The sequence below is a fragment of the Arachis ipaensis genome, chromosome B4 (genome assembly GCF_059453495.1).
Source record: "Arachis ipaensis isolate K30076 ecotype BB chromosome B4, ASM5945349v1, whole genome shotgun sequence".
NCBI lineage: Eukaryota > Viridiplantae > Streptophyta > Magnoliopsida > Fabales > Fabaceae > Arachis > Arachis ipaensis.
In genome coordinates this window covers 30,956,470-30,972,366 of record NC_142439.1, presented here as the reverse complement: position 1 = coordinate 30,972,366, position 15,897 = coordinate 30,956,470, and the positions used below count along the sequence as shown (strand labels likewise).

Sequence of the window (15,897 nt, the reverse complement as noted above, 5' to 3'; positions counted from 1 at the left end):
AAAAATACCAAAAAAAAATTAGAAAATCATAAAAATCAAAAATATTTTTCTGTTTCTTGTTTGAGTCTTGAGTCATGTTATAAGTTTGGTGTCACTTGCATATGCATCTTGCACTTTTCGAAAATTTCATGCATTCATAGTGTTCTTCATGATCTTCAAGTTGTTCTTGGTAAGTCTTCTTGTTTGATCTTGATGATTTTTTGTTTTGTGTCTTTTATTGTTTTTCATATGCATTCTTGAATTCTTAGTGTCTAAGCATTAAAGAATTCTAAGTTTGGTGTATTGCATGTTTTCTTTGCGTTAAAAATTTTTCAAAATTGTGTCTATGATGTTCATCTTGACATTCATAGTGTTCTTGGTGTTCATCTTGACATTCATAGCATTCTTGCATGCATCACATGTTTTGAATTTCATGCATTGCATCTTTTTAGTGTTTTTCTCTCTCATCATAAAAATTCAAAAATCAAAAAAATATCTTTCCCATTTTCTCTCATCAAATTCGAAAATTTGGATTGACTTTTTCAAAAATTTTTAAAATCAAGTTGTTTCTTATGAGTCAAATCAAATTTTCAATTTGAAAATCTTATCTTTTTCAAAATCTTTTTCAAAAATCAAATCTTTTTCAAAATTCTTGGTTATTTTCGAAAATTTCAAAAATATTTTTCAAAAATCTTTTTCTTATTTTTATATCAAATTTTCGAAAATAACATAATCAATTAATGTTTTGATTCAAAAATTTGAAGTTTGTTACTTGCTTGTTAAGAAAGATTCAAACTTTAAGTTCTAGAATCATATCTTGTGATTTCTTATGAATCAAGTCATTAATTGAGATTTTAAAAAAATCAAATCTTTTTCAAAACTAATTTCTAAAATATCTTCTTATCTTACCTTTTTCAAAAAGTTGGTTTCAAAATATCTTTTCTAACCTCCTAACTTCTTATCTTTTCAAAATTTGTTTCAACTAACTAACTAACTTTTTGTTTGTTTCTTAACTTTTTCAAAACTACCTAACTAACTCTCTCTCTCTAATTTTCGAAAATATCTTCCCTCTTTTTCAAAAATTTCTTTTTAATTAACTAATTATTCTTATTTTTTATTTTTGATTTTAAAAATTTTCGAAAAATACTAACACTTTTCAAAAACCATTTTTGAAAATCACTAATTCTTTTTCAAAAATATTTTTCGAAATTTCTCCCTCTCCCATCTTATTCTATTTATTTAGTCATCTACTAACATCTCATCTCACATCTCTGCCATCCTCACAGTTGTGTTTCTTTCTTTACATCACACTCTTTGTCTCCCTCTTTTCTTCCACTCACAAAGGGATCCCTATACTGTGGTATAAAGGATCCATATTATTATTATTTTTTTTTCTGTGCCCTCTTCTTTGTCATATGAGCAGGAGCAAGGACAAGAATATTCTTGTTAAAGCAGATCCAGAACCTGAAAGGACTCTGAAGAGAAAATTAAGAGAAGCTAAATTACAACAATCCAGAGATAACCTTTCAGAAATTTTCGAACAGGAAGAGGAGATGGCAGCCGAAAATAATAATAATGTAAGGAAGATGCTTGGTGACTTTACTGCACCTAATTCCAATTTACATGGAAGAAGCATCTCCATTCCTGCCATTGGAGCAAACAATTTTGAGCTGAAACCTCAATTAGTTTCTCTGATGCAGCAGAACTGCAAGTTTCATGGACTTCCATCTGAAGATCCTTTTCAGTTCTTAACTGAATTCTTGCAGATATGTGATACTGTTAAGACTAATGGAGTAGATCCTGAAGTCTACAGGCTCATGCTTTTTCATTTTGCTGTAAGAGACAGAGCTAGATTATGGTTGGATTCTCAACCCAAAGACAGCCTGAACTCTTGGGATAAGCTGGTCACGGCTTTCTTAGCCAATTACTTTCCTCCTCAAAAGCTGAGCAAGCTTAGAGATGATGTTCAAACCTTCAGACAGAAAGAAGGTGAATCCCTCTATGAAGCTTGGGAAAGATGCAAACAGTTGACCAAAAAGTGTCCTTCTGACATGCTTTCAGAATGGACCATCCTGGATATATTCTATGATAGTTTATCTGAGCTATCAAAGATGTCACTGGACACTTCTGCAGGTGGATTCATTCACCTAAAGAAAACGCCTGCAGAAGCTCAAGAACTCATTGACATGGTTGCTAATAACCAGTTCATGTACACTTCTGAGAGGAATCCTGTGAGTAATGGGACGCCTATGAAGAAGGGAGTTCTTGAGGTTGATACTCTGAATGCCATATTGGCTCAGAATAAAATATTGACTCAGCAAGTCAATATGATCTCTCAGAGTCTGCATGGAATGCAAGCTGCATCCAACAGTACTCAAGAGGCTTCTTATGAAGAAGAAGCTTATGATCCTGAGAACCCTGCAATAGCAGAGGTGAATTACTTAGGTGAACCTTATGGAAACACCTATAACTCATCATGGAGAAATCATCCAAATTTCTCATGGAAGGATCAAAAGCCTCAACAAGGCTTTAATAATGGTGGAAGAAACAGGTTTAACAATAATAAACCTTTTCCATCATCCACTCAGCAACAGACAAAGAACTCTGAACAAAATGCTTCTAATTTAGCAAATCTAGTCTCTGATCTATCCAAGGCCACTGTGAGTTTCATGAATGAAACAAGGTCTTCCATTAAAAATTTGGAAGCACAAGTGGGCCAGCTGAGTAAAAGGATCACTGAACTCCCTCCCAGTACTCTCCCAAGCAATACAGAAGAGAACCCAAAAGGAGAGTGCAAGGTCATTGACATAAGCACCATGGCCGAACCTACAAGGGGAGTGGAGGACGTGAATCCCAAGGAGGAAGACCTCCTGGGACGTCCAGTGACCAATAAGGAGCTTCCCTCTGAGGAACCAAAGGAATCTAAGGCTCATCAAGAGACCATAGAGATTCCATTGAACCTCCTTATGCCCTTCATGAGCTCTGATGAGTATTCCTCTTCTGAAGAGAATGAGGATGTTACTGAAGAGCAAACTGCCAAGTTTCTTGGTGCAATCATGAAGCTGAATGCCAAATTATTTGGCATTGATACTTGGGAAGTTGAACCTCCCTTGTTTATCAATGAACTAAGTGATCTGGATCAACTGACATTGCCTCAGAAGAGATAGGATCCTGGAAAGTTCATAATACCCTGTACCATAGGCACCATGATCTTTAAGGCCCTGTGTGACCGTGGTTCAGGAATAAACCTCATGCCCCTCTCTGTAATAGAGAAACTGGGAATCTATGGGGTGCAAGCTGCTAAAATCTCATTAGAGATGGCAGACAGTTCAAGAAAACAGGCTTATGGACAAGTAGAGGACGTGTTAGTAAAGGTTGAAGGCCTTTACATCCCTGCTGATTTCATAGTCCTGGATACTGGAAAGGAAGAGGATGAATCCATCATCCTAGGAAGACCTTTCCTGGCCACAGCAAGAGCTGTGATTGATGTTGACAGAGGTAAAATAGTCCTTCAATGGAATGAGGACTCCCTTGTGTTTAAAACTCAAGGATCTCCCTCTGCAACCATGGAGAGGAAGCAGAAAAAGCTTTTCTCAAAGCAGAGTCAACTAGAGCCCCCACAGTCAAACTCTAAGTTTGGTGTTGGAGAGTTTCAACAATGATCTGAACATCTGTGAGGCTCCATGAGAGCCCACTGTCAAGCTATTGACATTAAAGAAGCGCTTGTTGGGAGGCAACCCAATTTTTATTTATCTAACTATATTTCTCTTAGTTATATGTCTTTGTAGGTTCATGATCATGGGGAGTCACAAAATAAATATAAAAATTGAAAACGGAATCAAAAACAGCAGAAGAAAAATTACACCCTGGAGGAGCATCTGTCTGGCGTTCAGCGCCAGAACAGAGCATGGTTCTGGCGCTGAACGCCCAAAATAGGCAGCTTCTAGGCGCTGAACGCCAGAACAGGCTTGGTTCTGGCGTTCAACGCCAGAAATGGCACACAAATGGGCGTTGAACGCCCAAAATGGCCACCAACCTGGCGCTGAACGCCCAGAGTTGTGTGCAAAGGCATTTTTATATGCCTAATGGGTGCAGGGATGTAAATCCCTGAACACCTCAGGATCTGTGGACCCCACAGGATCCACTCAGGATCTGTGGACCCCACAGGATCTCCACCTACCTCCACTCACTTCTTCTCACCACTCTCTTTCACACAACCCCATAAACACTCTTCCCCAAAAACCCTTCACCAATCACCTCAAACTCTCTTCCCCATCACCTCTTCACCACTCACATCCATCCACTCTTCCCCATAAACCTACCTCATAAACTCCACCTACCTTCAAAATTCAAAACCAATTTCCCACCCAAACCCACCCATATGGCCGAAACCTTTCCCCCCTCCCTTCCCTATATAAAGCCCTCCATTCTTCATCAAATTCACACAACACACCCCTCTACACCCTTCTTGGCCGAACCACATCACCGTCTCCCTCTCCTCCATTTCTTCTTCTTCTTCATCTATTCTTTCTTTTATTGCTCGAGGGCGAGCAAAATTCTAAGTTTGGTGTGGTAAAATCATAAGCTTTTTGTCTTTCCATTACCATTGATGGCACCTAAGACCGGAGAATCCTCTAGAAAGGGGAAAGGGAAGACAAAAGCTTCCACATCCGAGTCATGGGAGATGGAAAGGTTCATCTCCAAAGCCCATCAAGACCACTTCTATGATGTTGTGGCCAAGAAGAAGGTGATCCCCGAGGTCCCTTTCAAACTCAAAAGAAATGAGTATCCGGAGATCCGACATGAAATTCAAAGAAGAGGGTGGGAAGTTCTAACAAATCCCATCCAACAAGTCGGCATCCTAATTGTTCAAGAGTTCTATGCCAATGCATGGATCACCAAGAACCATGATCAAAGTAAGAACCCGGATCCAAAGAACTATGTTACAATGGTTCGGGGGAAATACTTAGATTTTAGTCCGGAAAATGTGAGGTTGGCGTTCAACTTGCCAAACATGGAAGAGAATGCACGTCCCTACACAAGGAGAGTCAACTTTGATCAAAGGTTGGACCAAGTCCTTATGGACATATGTGTAGAAGGAGCTCAATGGAAGGTTGACTCCAAAGGCAAGCCGGTTCAACTAAGAAGATTGGACCTCAAGCCTGTAGCTAGAGGATGGTTGGAGTTCATTCAATGCTCAATCATTCCCACTAGTAACCGGTCTGAAGTTACTATAGACCGGGCCATCATGATCCATAGTATCATGATTGGAGAAGAGGTGGAAGTTCATGAGATTATACCTCAAGAACTCTACAAGGTGGCTGACAAGTCCTCCACTATGGCAAGGTTAGCCTTTCCTCACCTCATTTGCCACCTATGCAATTCGGCTGGGATTGACATAGAGGGAGATATCCTCATTAAAGAGGACAAGCCCATCACTAAGAAAAAGATGGAGCAAGCAAGAGAGCCCAATCATGGAGCTCAAGAGGCGCATGAAGCTCATTTACATGAGATCCCGGAGATGCCTCAAATGCACTTTCCTCCACAAAATTATTGGGAGCAAATCAACACCTCCCTAGGAGAATTGAGTTCCAATATGGGACAACTAAGGGTGGAACATCAAGAGCACTCCATCATGCTTCATGAAATAAGAGAAGATCAAAAAGCAATGAGGGAGGAGCAACAAAGGCAAGGAAGAGACATAGAAAAGCTCAAGGACATCATTGGTTCCTCAAGAAGGAAACGCCACCATCACTAAGGTGGATTCATTCCTTGTTCTTATTTCTTCTGTTTTTCGTTTTCTATGTTGTGTGCTTATCCATGTTTGTGTCTTCATTATATGATCATTAGTAGTTAGTAACTTTGTCTTAAAGTTATGAATGTCCTATGAATCCATCACCTCTCTTAAATGAAAAATGTTTTAATTCAAAAGAACAACAAGTACATGAGTTTCGAATTTATCCTTGAACTTAGCTTAATTATATTGATGTGGTGACAATGCTTCTTGTTTTCTGAATGTATGCTTGAACAGTGCATATGTCTTTTGAAGTTGTTGTTTAAGAATGTTAAATATGTTGGTTCTTGAAAGAATGATGACTAGGAGACATGTTATTTGATAATCTGAAAAATCATAAAAATGATTCTTGAAGCAAGAAAAAGCAGCAAAGAACAAAGCTTGCAGAAAAAAAAAGGGGGCAAAAAAAATAGAAAAAAAATAGAAAGAAAAAGAAAAAGCAAGCAGAAAAAGCCAATAACCCTTAAAACCAAAAGGCAAGGGAAAATAAAAAGGATCCCAAGGCTTTGAGCATCAGTGGATAGGAGGGCCTAAAGGAATAAAATCCTGGTCTAAGCGGCTAAACCAAGCTGTCCCTAACCATGTGCTTGTGGCGTGTAGGTGTCAAGTGAAAACTTGAGACTGAGCGGTTAAAGTCAAGGTCCAAAGCAAAAAAAAAATGAGTGTGCTTAAAAATCCTGGACACCTCTAATTGGGGACTTTAGCAAAGCTGAGTCACAATCTGAAAAGGTTCACTCAATTATGTGTCTGTGGCATTTATGTATCCGGTGGTAATATTGGAAAACAAAGTGCTTAAGGCCACGGCCAAGACTCATAAAGAAGCTGTGTTCAAGAATCATCATACTGAACTAGGAGAAACAATAACACTATCTGAACTCTGAGTTCCTATAAATGCCAATCATTCTGAACCTCAATGGATAAAGTGAGATGCCAAAACTATTCAAGAGGCAAAAAGCTATAAGTCCCGCTCATCTGATTGGAGCTATGTTTCATTGATAGTTTGGAATTTATAGTATATTCTCTTCTTTTTATCCTATTTGATTTTCAGTTGCTTGGGGACAAGCAACAATTTAAGTTTGGTGTTGTGATGAGCGGATAATTTATACGCTTTTTGACATTGTTTTTAGTATGTTTTTAGTAGGATCTAGTTACTTTTAGGGATGTTTTCATTAGTTTTTATGTTAAATTCACATTTCTGGACTTTACTATGAGTTTGTGTGTTTTTCTGTGATTTCAGGTATTTTCTGGCCGAAATTGAGGGACTTGAGCAGAAATCAGATTCAGAGGTTGAAAAAGGACTGCTGATGCTGTTGGATTCTGACCTCCCTGCACTCAAAGTGGATTTTCTAGAGCTACAGAACTCGAAATGGTGCGCTTCCAATTGCGTTGGAAAGTAGACATCCAGGGCTTTCCAGCAATGTATAATATTCCATACTTTGGCCAAGAATAGTAGACGTAAACTGGCGTTAAACGCCAGCTTTCTACCCAAATCTGGCGTCCAGCGCCAGAAAAGGAGCCAAAACCAGAGTTGAACGCCCAAACTGGCACAAAAGCTGGCGTTCATCTCCAGGAATGACCTCTACACGTGTAACACTCAAGCTCAGCCCAAGCACACACCAAGTGGGCCCCGGAAGTGGATTTATGCATCAATTACTTACTTCTGTAAACCCTAGTAGCTAGTTTATTATAAATAGGACCTTTTACTAGTCTTTTTGACCATCTTTGATCAGTTGTATGCTATCTTAGATCACGTTTGAGAGCTGGCCATCTCGGCCATGCCTGGACTCTCACTTATGTATTTTTAACGGTAGAGTTTCTACACTCCATAGATTAAGGTGTGGAGCTCTGCTGTTCCTCAAAAATTAATGCAAAGTACTACTATTTTCTATTCAATTCATCTTATTTCGCTTCTAAGATATCCATTCGCACCCAAGAACGTGATGAAGGTGATGATTATGTGTGACACTCATCACCATTCTCCCCTATGAACACGTGCCTGACAAACACTTCCGTTCTACATGAAATAAGCTAGAATGAATATCTCTTAGATCTCCTAACCAGAATCTTCGTGGCGTAAGCTAGAATGATGGCGGCATTCAAGAGAATCCGGAAAGTCTAAACCTTGTCTGTGGTATTCCGAGTAGGATTCAATGATTGAATGGCTGTGACGAGCTTCAAACTCGCGAGTGCTGGGCGTTAGTGACAGACGCAAAAGGAGGGTGAATCCTATTCCAGCATGATCGAGAACCGACAGATGATTAGCCGTGCTGTGACAGAGCATGTGAGCATATTTTTCACTGAGAGGAGGGGATGTAGCCACTGACAACGGTGATGCCCTTGCATAAAGCCAGCCATGGAAAGGAGTAAGACTGATTGGATGAAGATAGCAGGAAAGCAGAGGTTCAGAGGAACGAAGGCATCTCCATTCGCTTATCTGAAATTCTCACCAATGAATTACATAAGTATTTCTATCCCTATTTTATTATATTAAATTTGAAAACACCATTATCAATTTATATCTGCCTAACTGAGATTTGCAAGGTGACCATAGCTTGCTTTATACCAACAATCTCCGTGGGATTCGACCCTTACTCACGTAAGGTATTACTTGGACGACCCAGTGCACTTGCTGGTTAGTTGTATCGAAGTTGTGAACCATGGTATTAGCACCATGTTCTTGGCGCCATTGCCAGGGAAAGAAAGAGCCATAAATTTTACATAATCAAAGTGTAATCACGATTGCGCGTACCAAGTTGCTCACGTTGCCAGGGATTGTTTGAGCCTGGACATCACAATTTCGTGCACCAGTTACAAACTGGCGTTCAACTCCAAGATTGACCTCTACACATGTAACATTCAATCTCAGCCCAAGCACACACCAAGTGGGCCCCGGAAGTGAATTTATACATCAATTACTTACATCTGTAAACCCTAGTAACTAGTTTAGTATAAATAGGACCTTTTACTAGTGTATTTGACATCCTGGATTGTATTTTTGATCTTGTGATCACGTTTTGGGGGCTGGCCATTCGGCCATGCCTGGACCTTTCACTTATGTATTTTCAAACGGTAGAGTTTCTACACTCCATAGATTAAGGTGTGGAGCTCTGCTGTTCCTCAAAGATTAATGCAAAGTACTACTGTTTTTCTATTCAATTCAACTTATTCTGCTTCTAAGATATTCATTCGCACTTCAATCTGAATGTGATGAACGTGACAATCATCATCATTCCCTATGAACGCGTGCCTGACAACCACTTCCGTTCTACCTTAGATTGAATGAGTATCTCTTGGATCTCTTAATCAGAATCTTCGTGGTATAAGCTAGATTGATGGCGGCATTCATGAGAGTCCGGAAAGTCTAAACCTTGTCTGTGGTATTCCGAGTAGGACTCTGGGATTGAATGACTGTGACGAACTTCAAACTCGCGAGTGCTGGGCGTAGTGACAGACGCAAAAGGAGGGTGAATCCTATTCCAGTATGATCGAGAACCTCAGATGATTAGTTGTGCTGTGACAGAGCATTTGGACCATTTTCACAAGAGGATAGGATGCAGCCATTGACAAGGGTGATGCCTCCAGACGATTAGCCATGCAGTGACAGCGCATCGGACCATTTTCCAGAGAGGATTAAAAGTAGCCATTGACAACGGTGATATCCTTACATAAAGCCAGTCATGGAAAGGTGTAAGATTGATTGGATGAAGACAGCAGGAAAGCAGAGGTTCAGAGGAACGAATGCATCTCTATACGCTTATCTGAAATTCTAACCAATGAATTACATAAGTATTTTTATCCTTAGTTTATGTTTACTTATTATTTAATTTCGAAAACTCCATAACCTTTTGATATCCGCCTGACTGAGATTCACAAGGTGACCATAGCTTGCTTCATACCAACAATCTCCGTGAGATCGACCCTTACTCACGTAAGGTTTATTACTTGGACGACCCAGTGCACTTGCTGGTTAGTTGTATCGGAGTTGTGAATGAAAAACGATTTATTAAGACATGCGTACAGAGTTTCTGGCGCCGTTGCCTGAGATCACAATTTCGTGCACCAAGTTTTTGGTGCCGTTGCCGGGGATTGTTCGAGTTTGGACAACTGACGGTTCATCTTGTTGCTCAGATTAGGTAATTTTCTTTTTGTTTTATTTTCAAAAATTTTTAAAAAATCTTTCAAAAATTTCTCCTTTGTTTTCGAAAAAATTTTTAAAATAAAAATGTTTTCAAAAATATATTTTTCTTCAGAATTTTTAAGAATGAATTCTAGTGTTTCATGAAGCATGTTAAAGCCTGGCTGGTTGTAAAGCCATGTCTAATTCTTCTGAATAGGGAATGTCAGGCGTGTCATGTCTGAGTTACATACTAAAGCTTGGCTGGCTATTAAGCCATGCCTGACCCTGTAATTGGAGCTTTAGTTTAAAGAGCATAAGATTCCTGGAATTCATATTAAAAATTTTGGAATCCTTATTTTTCAAAATGATTTTCGAAAAAAAATTTTTATTAAAAGAAAATACAAAAAAATTCATAAAATCAAAAAAATCAAAAAAATATTTTGTATTTCTTGTTTGAGTCTTGAGTCAGATTTAAAGTTTGGTGTCAATTGCATGTTCATCTTGCATTTTTTCAAAAAATTCATGCATTCATGGTGTTCTTCATGATCTTCAAGTTGTTCTTGGTAAGTCTTCTTGTTTGATCTTGATGTTTTCTTGTTTTGCATCTTTTCTTGTTTTTCATGTGCATTTTTGCATTCATAGTGTCTAAACATGAAAGATTTCTAAGTTTGGTGTCTTGCATGTTTTCTTTGCATATAAAAATTTTCAAAAATAAGTCTTGATGTTCATCATGACATTCAAAGTGTTCTTGGTGTTCATCTTGACATTCATAGTGTTCTTGCATTCATCACATACTTTGATCCATAACTTTCATGCATTGCATCATTTTTCATGTTTTTCTCTCTCATCATTAAAAATTCAAAAATAAAAAAAAATATCTTTCCCTCTTTTCTCTCATAAATTCGAAAATTTGAGTTGACTTTTTTAAAACTTTTTAAAATCTAGTTGTTTTTATGAGTCAAATCAAATTTTCAATTTAAAAATCTTATCTTTTTCAAAATCTTTTTCAAAAATCAAATCTTTTTCATTTTTTTTATTTATTTTCGAAAATTTTAAAAATATTTTTCAAAAATCTTTTTTCTTATCTTTATCTCCTAATTTTCTAAAATAACATCATCAATTAATGTTTTGATTCAAAAATTTCAAGTTTGTTACTTGCTTGTAAAGAAAGATTCAAACTTTGAGTTCTAGAATCATATCTTGTGATTTCTTGTGAATCAAGTCATTAATTGTGATTTTAAAAATCAAATCTTTTTCAAAACTAATTTCAATCATATCTTTTCAAAAATATCTTTCTATTTTATCTTTTTCAAAATCATATCTTTTTCAAAAATTTGATTTTAAAATATCTTTTCTAACTTCTTATCCTCTTATCTCTTCAAAATTGATTTTCAAAATTTGTTTCAACTAACTAACTGACTTTTTGTTTGTTTCTTATCTTTTTCAAAACTACCTAACTAACTCCCTCTCTCTCTAATTTTCGAAAATATCTTCCCTCTTTTTCAAAATTTCTTTTTAATTAACTAATTATTTTAACTTTTGATTTTAAAATTTCAAAAAATTACTAACCTTTTTCAAAAACTATTTTCGAAAACCACTAACTCTTTTTCAAAAATTATTTTCGAAAATTCACTTCCTCACTCACCAAAAATCCGAACCCCCTCTCTCTCTTTGAGTTCAGATTTTCTCTTCTTCTTTTCTTCTATTCACACAGGGACCTCTATACTGTGGTAAAAAGGATCCCTATTATTATTATTATTTTTCTGTCCCTCTTTTTCATATGAGCAGGAGCAAAGACAAGAATATTCTTGTTGAAGCAGATCCAGAACCTGAAAGGACTCTGAAGAGGAAACTAAGAGAAGCTAAATTACAACAATCCAGCAAGCACCTTTCAGAAATTTTCGAACAGGAAGAGGAGATGACAGCCGAAAATAATAATAATGCAAGGAGGATGCTTGGTGACTTTACTGCACCTAATTCCAATTTACATGGAAGAAGCATCTCCATTCCTGCCATTGGAGCAAACAATTTTGAGCTTAAACCTCAATTAGTTTCTCTGATGCAGCAGAACTGCAAGTTTCATGGACTTCCATCTGAAGATCCTTTTCAGTTCTTAACTGAATTCTTGCAGATATGTGATACTGTTAAGACTAATGGAGTAGATCCTGAAGTCTACAGGCTCATGCTTTTCCCTTTTGCTGTAAGAGACAGAGCTAGAGTATGGTTGGACTCTCAACCTAAGGATAGCCTGAACTCTTGGGATAAGCTGGTCAAGGCTTTCTTAGCCAAGTTCTTTCCTCCACAAAAGCTGAGTAAGCTTAGAGTGGATGTTCAGACCTTCAGACAGAAAGAAGGTGAATCCCTCTATGAAGCTTGGGAGAGATACAAAGGACTGACCAAAAAGTGTCCTTCTGACATGCTTTCAGAATGGACCATCCTGGATATATTCTATGATGGTCTGTCTGAATTAGCTAAGATGTCATTGGATACTTCTACAGGTGGATCCATTCACCTAAAGAAAATGCCTGCAGAAGCTCAAGAACTCATTGACATGGTTGCTAATAACCAGTTCATGTACACTTCTGAAAGGAATCCTGTGAATAATGGGACGCCTATGAAGAAGGGAGTTCTTGAAATTGATACTCTGAATGCTATATTGGCTCAGAATAAAATATTGACTCAGTAAGTCAATATGATTTCTCAGAGTCTGAATGGAATGCAAGCTGCATCCAACAGTACTCAAGAGGCATCTTCTGAAGAAGAAGCTTATGATCCTGAAAACCCTATAATAGCAGAGGTAAATTACTTAGGTGAACCTTATGGAAACGCCTATAACTCATCATGGAGAAATCACCCAAATCTCTCATGGAAGGATCAACAAAAGCCTTAACAAGGCTTTAATAATGGTGGAAGATACAGGTTTAGCAATAGCAAGCCTTTTCCATCATCCACTCAGCAACAGACAGAGAACTCTGGAGAAAATACCTCTAATTTAGCAAACTTAGTCTCTGATCTGTCCAACGCCACTGTAAGTTTCATGAATGAAACAAGGTCCTCCATTAGAAATTTGGAGGCACAAGTGGGCCAGCTGAGTAAAAGGATCACTGAAATCCCTCCTAGTACTCTCCCAAGCAATACAGAAGAAAATCCAAAAGGAGAGTGCAAGGACATTAAATTGATCACCATGGCCGAACCTGTAAGGGAAGGAGAGGACGTGAATCCCAAGGAGGAAGACCTCCTGGGACGTCCAGTGATCAATAAGGAGTTTCCCTCTGAGGAACCAACAGAATCTGAGACTCATCTAGAGACCATAGAGATTCCATTGAACCTCCTTATGCCATTCATGAGCTCTGATGAGTATTCATCTTCTGAAGAGAATGAGGATGTTACTGAAGAGTAAGTTACCAAGTACCTTGGTGCAATCATGAAGCTGAATGCCAAATTATTTGGTATTGAGACTTGGGAAGATGAACCTCCCTTGTTTACCAATGAACTAAGTGATCTGGATCAACTGAGATTGCCTCAGAAGAAACAGGATCCTGGAAAGTTCGTAATACCTTGTACCATAGGCAACATGATCTTTGAAAAGGCTCTGTGTGACCTTGGTTCAGGGATAAACCTCATGCCCCTCTCTGTAATAGAGAAACTGGGAATCTATGGGGTACAAGCTGCTAAAATCTCATTAGAGATGGCAGACAATTCAAGAAAACAGGCTTATGGACAAGTAGAGGACGTGTTAGTAAAGGTTGAAGGCCTTTACATCCCTGCTGATTTCATAATCTTGGATACTGGGAAGAATGAGGATGAATTCATCATCCTTGGAAGACCCTTCCTAGCCACAGCAAGAGCTGTGATTGATGTTGACAGAGGTGAATTAGTCCTTCAATTGAATGGGGACTCCCTTGTGTTTACAACTCAAGGTTATCCTTCTGTAAACATGGAAAAGAGGCATAGTAAGCTTCTCTCAAAACAGAGTCAACCAGAGCCCCCACAGTCAAACTCTAAGTTTGGTGTTGAACTCCCATATCCAAACTCTAAGTTTGGTGTTGGGGAGTCTCAACAATGCTCTGAACATCTGTGAGGCTCCATGAGAGCCCACTGTCAAGCTATTGACATTAAAGAAGCGCTTGTTGGGAGGCAACCCAATTTTTATTTATCTAATTCTATTTTTCTTGTTCTTTCATGTTTTATTAGGTCCATGATCATGTGGAGTCACAAAATAAATATAAAAATTGAAAACAGAATCAAAAATAACAGAAGAAAAATCACACCCTGGAGGAAGACCTTACTGGCGTTTAAACGCCAGTAAGAAGCATCTAGCTGGCGTTCAACGCCAGAACAGAGCATGGTTCTGGCGCTGAATGCCCAAAATGGGCAGCATCTGGGCGTTTGAACGCCAGAATTGCACCCTGGAGAAGAGCTGGCGCTGAACGCCCAGAACAAGCATGGTTCTGGCGTTCAACGCCAGAAATGGGCAACAAATGGGCGTTCAACACCCAGAACAAGCACCAATCTGGCGCTGAATGCCCAGAGTTGTGTGCAAGGGCATTTTGCATGCCTAATTTGGTGCAAGGTTGTAAATCCTTGAACACCTCAGGATCTGTGGACCCCACAGGATCACCTCAGGATCTGTGGACCCCACAGGATCCCCACCTACCTCCACTCACTTCTTCTCACCCCTCTTTCACACAATCCCATAAACACTCTTCCCCAAAACTCTTCACCAATCACCTCAATCTCTCTTCCCTATCACCACTTCACCACTCAGATCCATCCACTCTTCCCCATAAACCTACCTCATAAACACCACCTACCTTCAAAATTCAAAATCAATTTCCCACCCAAACCCACCCTATATGGCCGAAACCTTACCCCCCCTCCCTTCCCTATATATAGCCCTCCATTCTTCTTCATTTTCACACAACACAACCCTCTCTTCCCCTTCTTGGCCGAATACAACCCTCCCCTCTCTCTTCCATTTCTTCTTCTTCTTCATCTCTTCTTTCTTCTCTTGCTCGAGGGCGAGCAGTATTTTAAGTTTGGTGTGGTAAAAGCATAAGCTTTTTGTTTTTCCATTACCATTGATGGCACCTAAGACCGAAGAATCCTCTAGAAAAGGGAAAGGGAAGACAAAAGCTTCCACCTCCGAGTCATGGGAGATGGAAAGATTCATCTCCAAAGCTCATCAAGACCACTTCTATGATGTTGTGGCCAAGAAGAAGGTGATCCCTGAGGTCCCTTTCAAGCTCAAGAAGAATGAGTATCCGGAGATCCGACATGAAATCCAAAGAAGAGGTTGGGAAGTTCTAACAAACCCCATCCAACAAGTCGGCATCCTAATGGTTCAAGAGTTCTATGCCAATGCATGGATCACTAGGAACCATGATGTAAGAACCCAAACCCAAAGAATTATATTACAATGGTTTGGGGGAAATACTTAGATTTTAGTCCGAAAAATGTGAGGTTGGCGTTTAACTTGCCTATGATGCAAGGAGATGCACGCCCCTACACTAGAAGGGTCAACTTTAATCAAAAGTTGGACCAAGTCCTCATAGACATATGTGTGGAAGGAGCTCAATGGAAGATTGACTCCAAAGGCAATCCAGTTCAATTAAGAAGACTGGACCTCGAGCCCGTGGCTAGAGGATGGTTGGAGTTCATCCAACGCTCCATCATCCCCACTAGCAACCGATCTGAAGTTACTGTGGATCGGGCCATCATGATTCATAGCATCATGATTGGAGAGAAAGTAGAAGTTCATGAAGTCATCTCCCTTGAACTCTACAAAATAGCCGAAAAGCCCTCTCCTGGGGCAAGGCTAGCTTTTCCTCATCTTATTTGCCATCTATGTTACTCAGCTGGAGCTTTCATAGAAGGAGACATTCCCATTGAGGAAGAGAAGCCCATCACTAAGAAAAGGATGGAGCAAGCAAGAGAGCCCATTCATGGATCTCAAGAGACACATGAAGCTCATCACCATGAGATCCCGGAGATGCCTCAAATGCAT

The 15,897-nt window shown here is 39.0% G+C and overlaps 2 non-coding genes across 2 annotated transcripts; both read right to left on the bottom strand.

Annotated features, from left to right (window-relative positions):
• Positions 1-1,928: 1,928 nt before the first annotated feature.
• LOC148567079 (small nucleolar RNA R71) lies at positions 1,929-2,036 on the bottom strand. Its single transcript, XR_015882987.1, has one exon. It is a non-coding gene; the product is annotated as a small nucleolar RNA R71 (small nucleolar RNA).
• A 10,168-nt stretch (positions 2,037-12,204) lies between these two features.
• On the bottom strand, positions 12,205-12,312 carry LOC148567078 (small nucleolar RNA R71). Its single transcript, XR_015882940.1, has one exon. It is a non-coding gene; the product is annotated as a small nucleolar RNA R71 (small nucleolar RNA).
• Between the last annotated feature and the right edge of the window lie 3,585 nt (positions 12,313-15,897).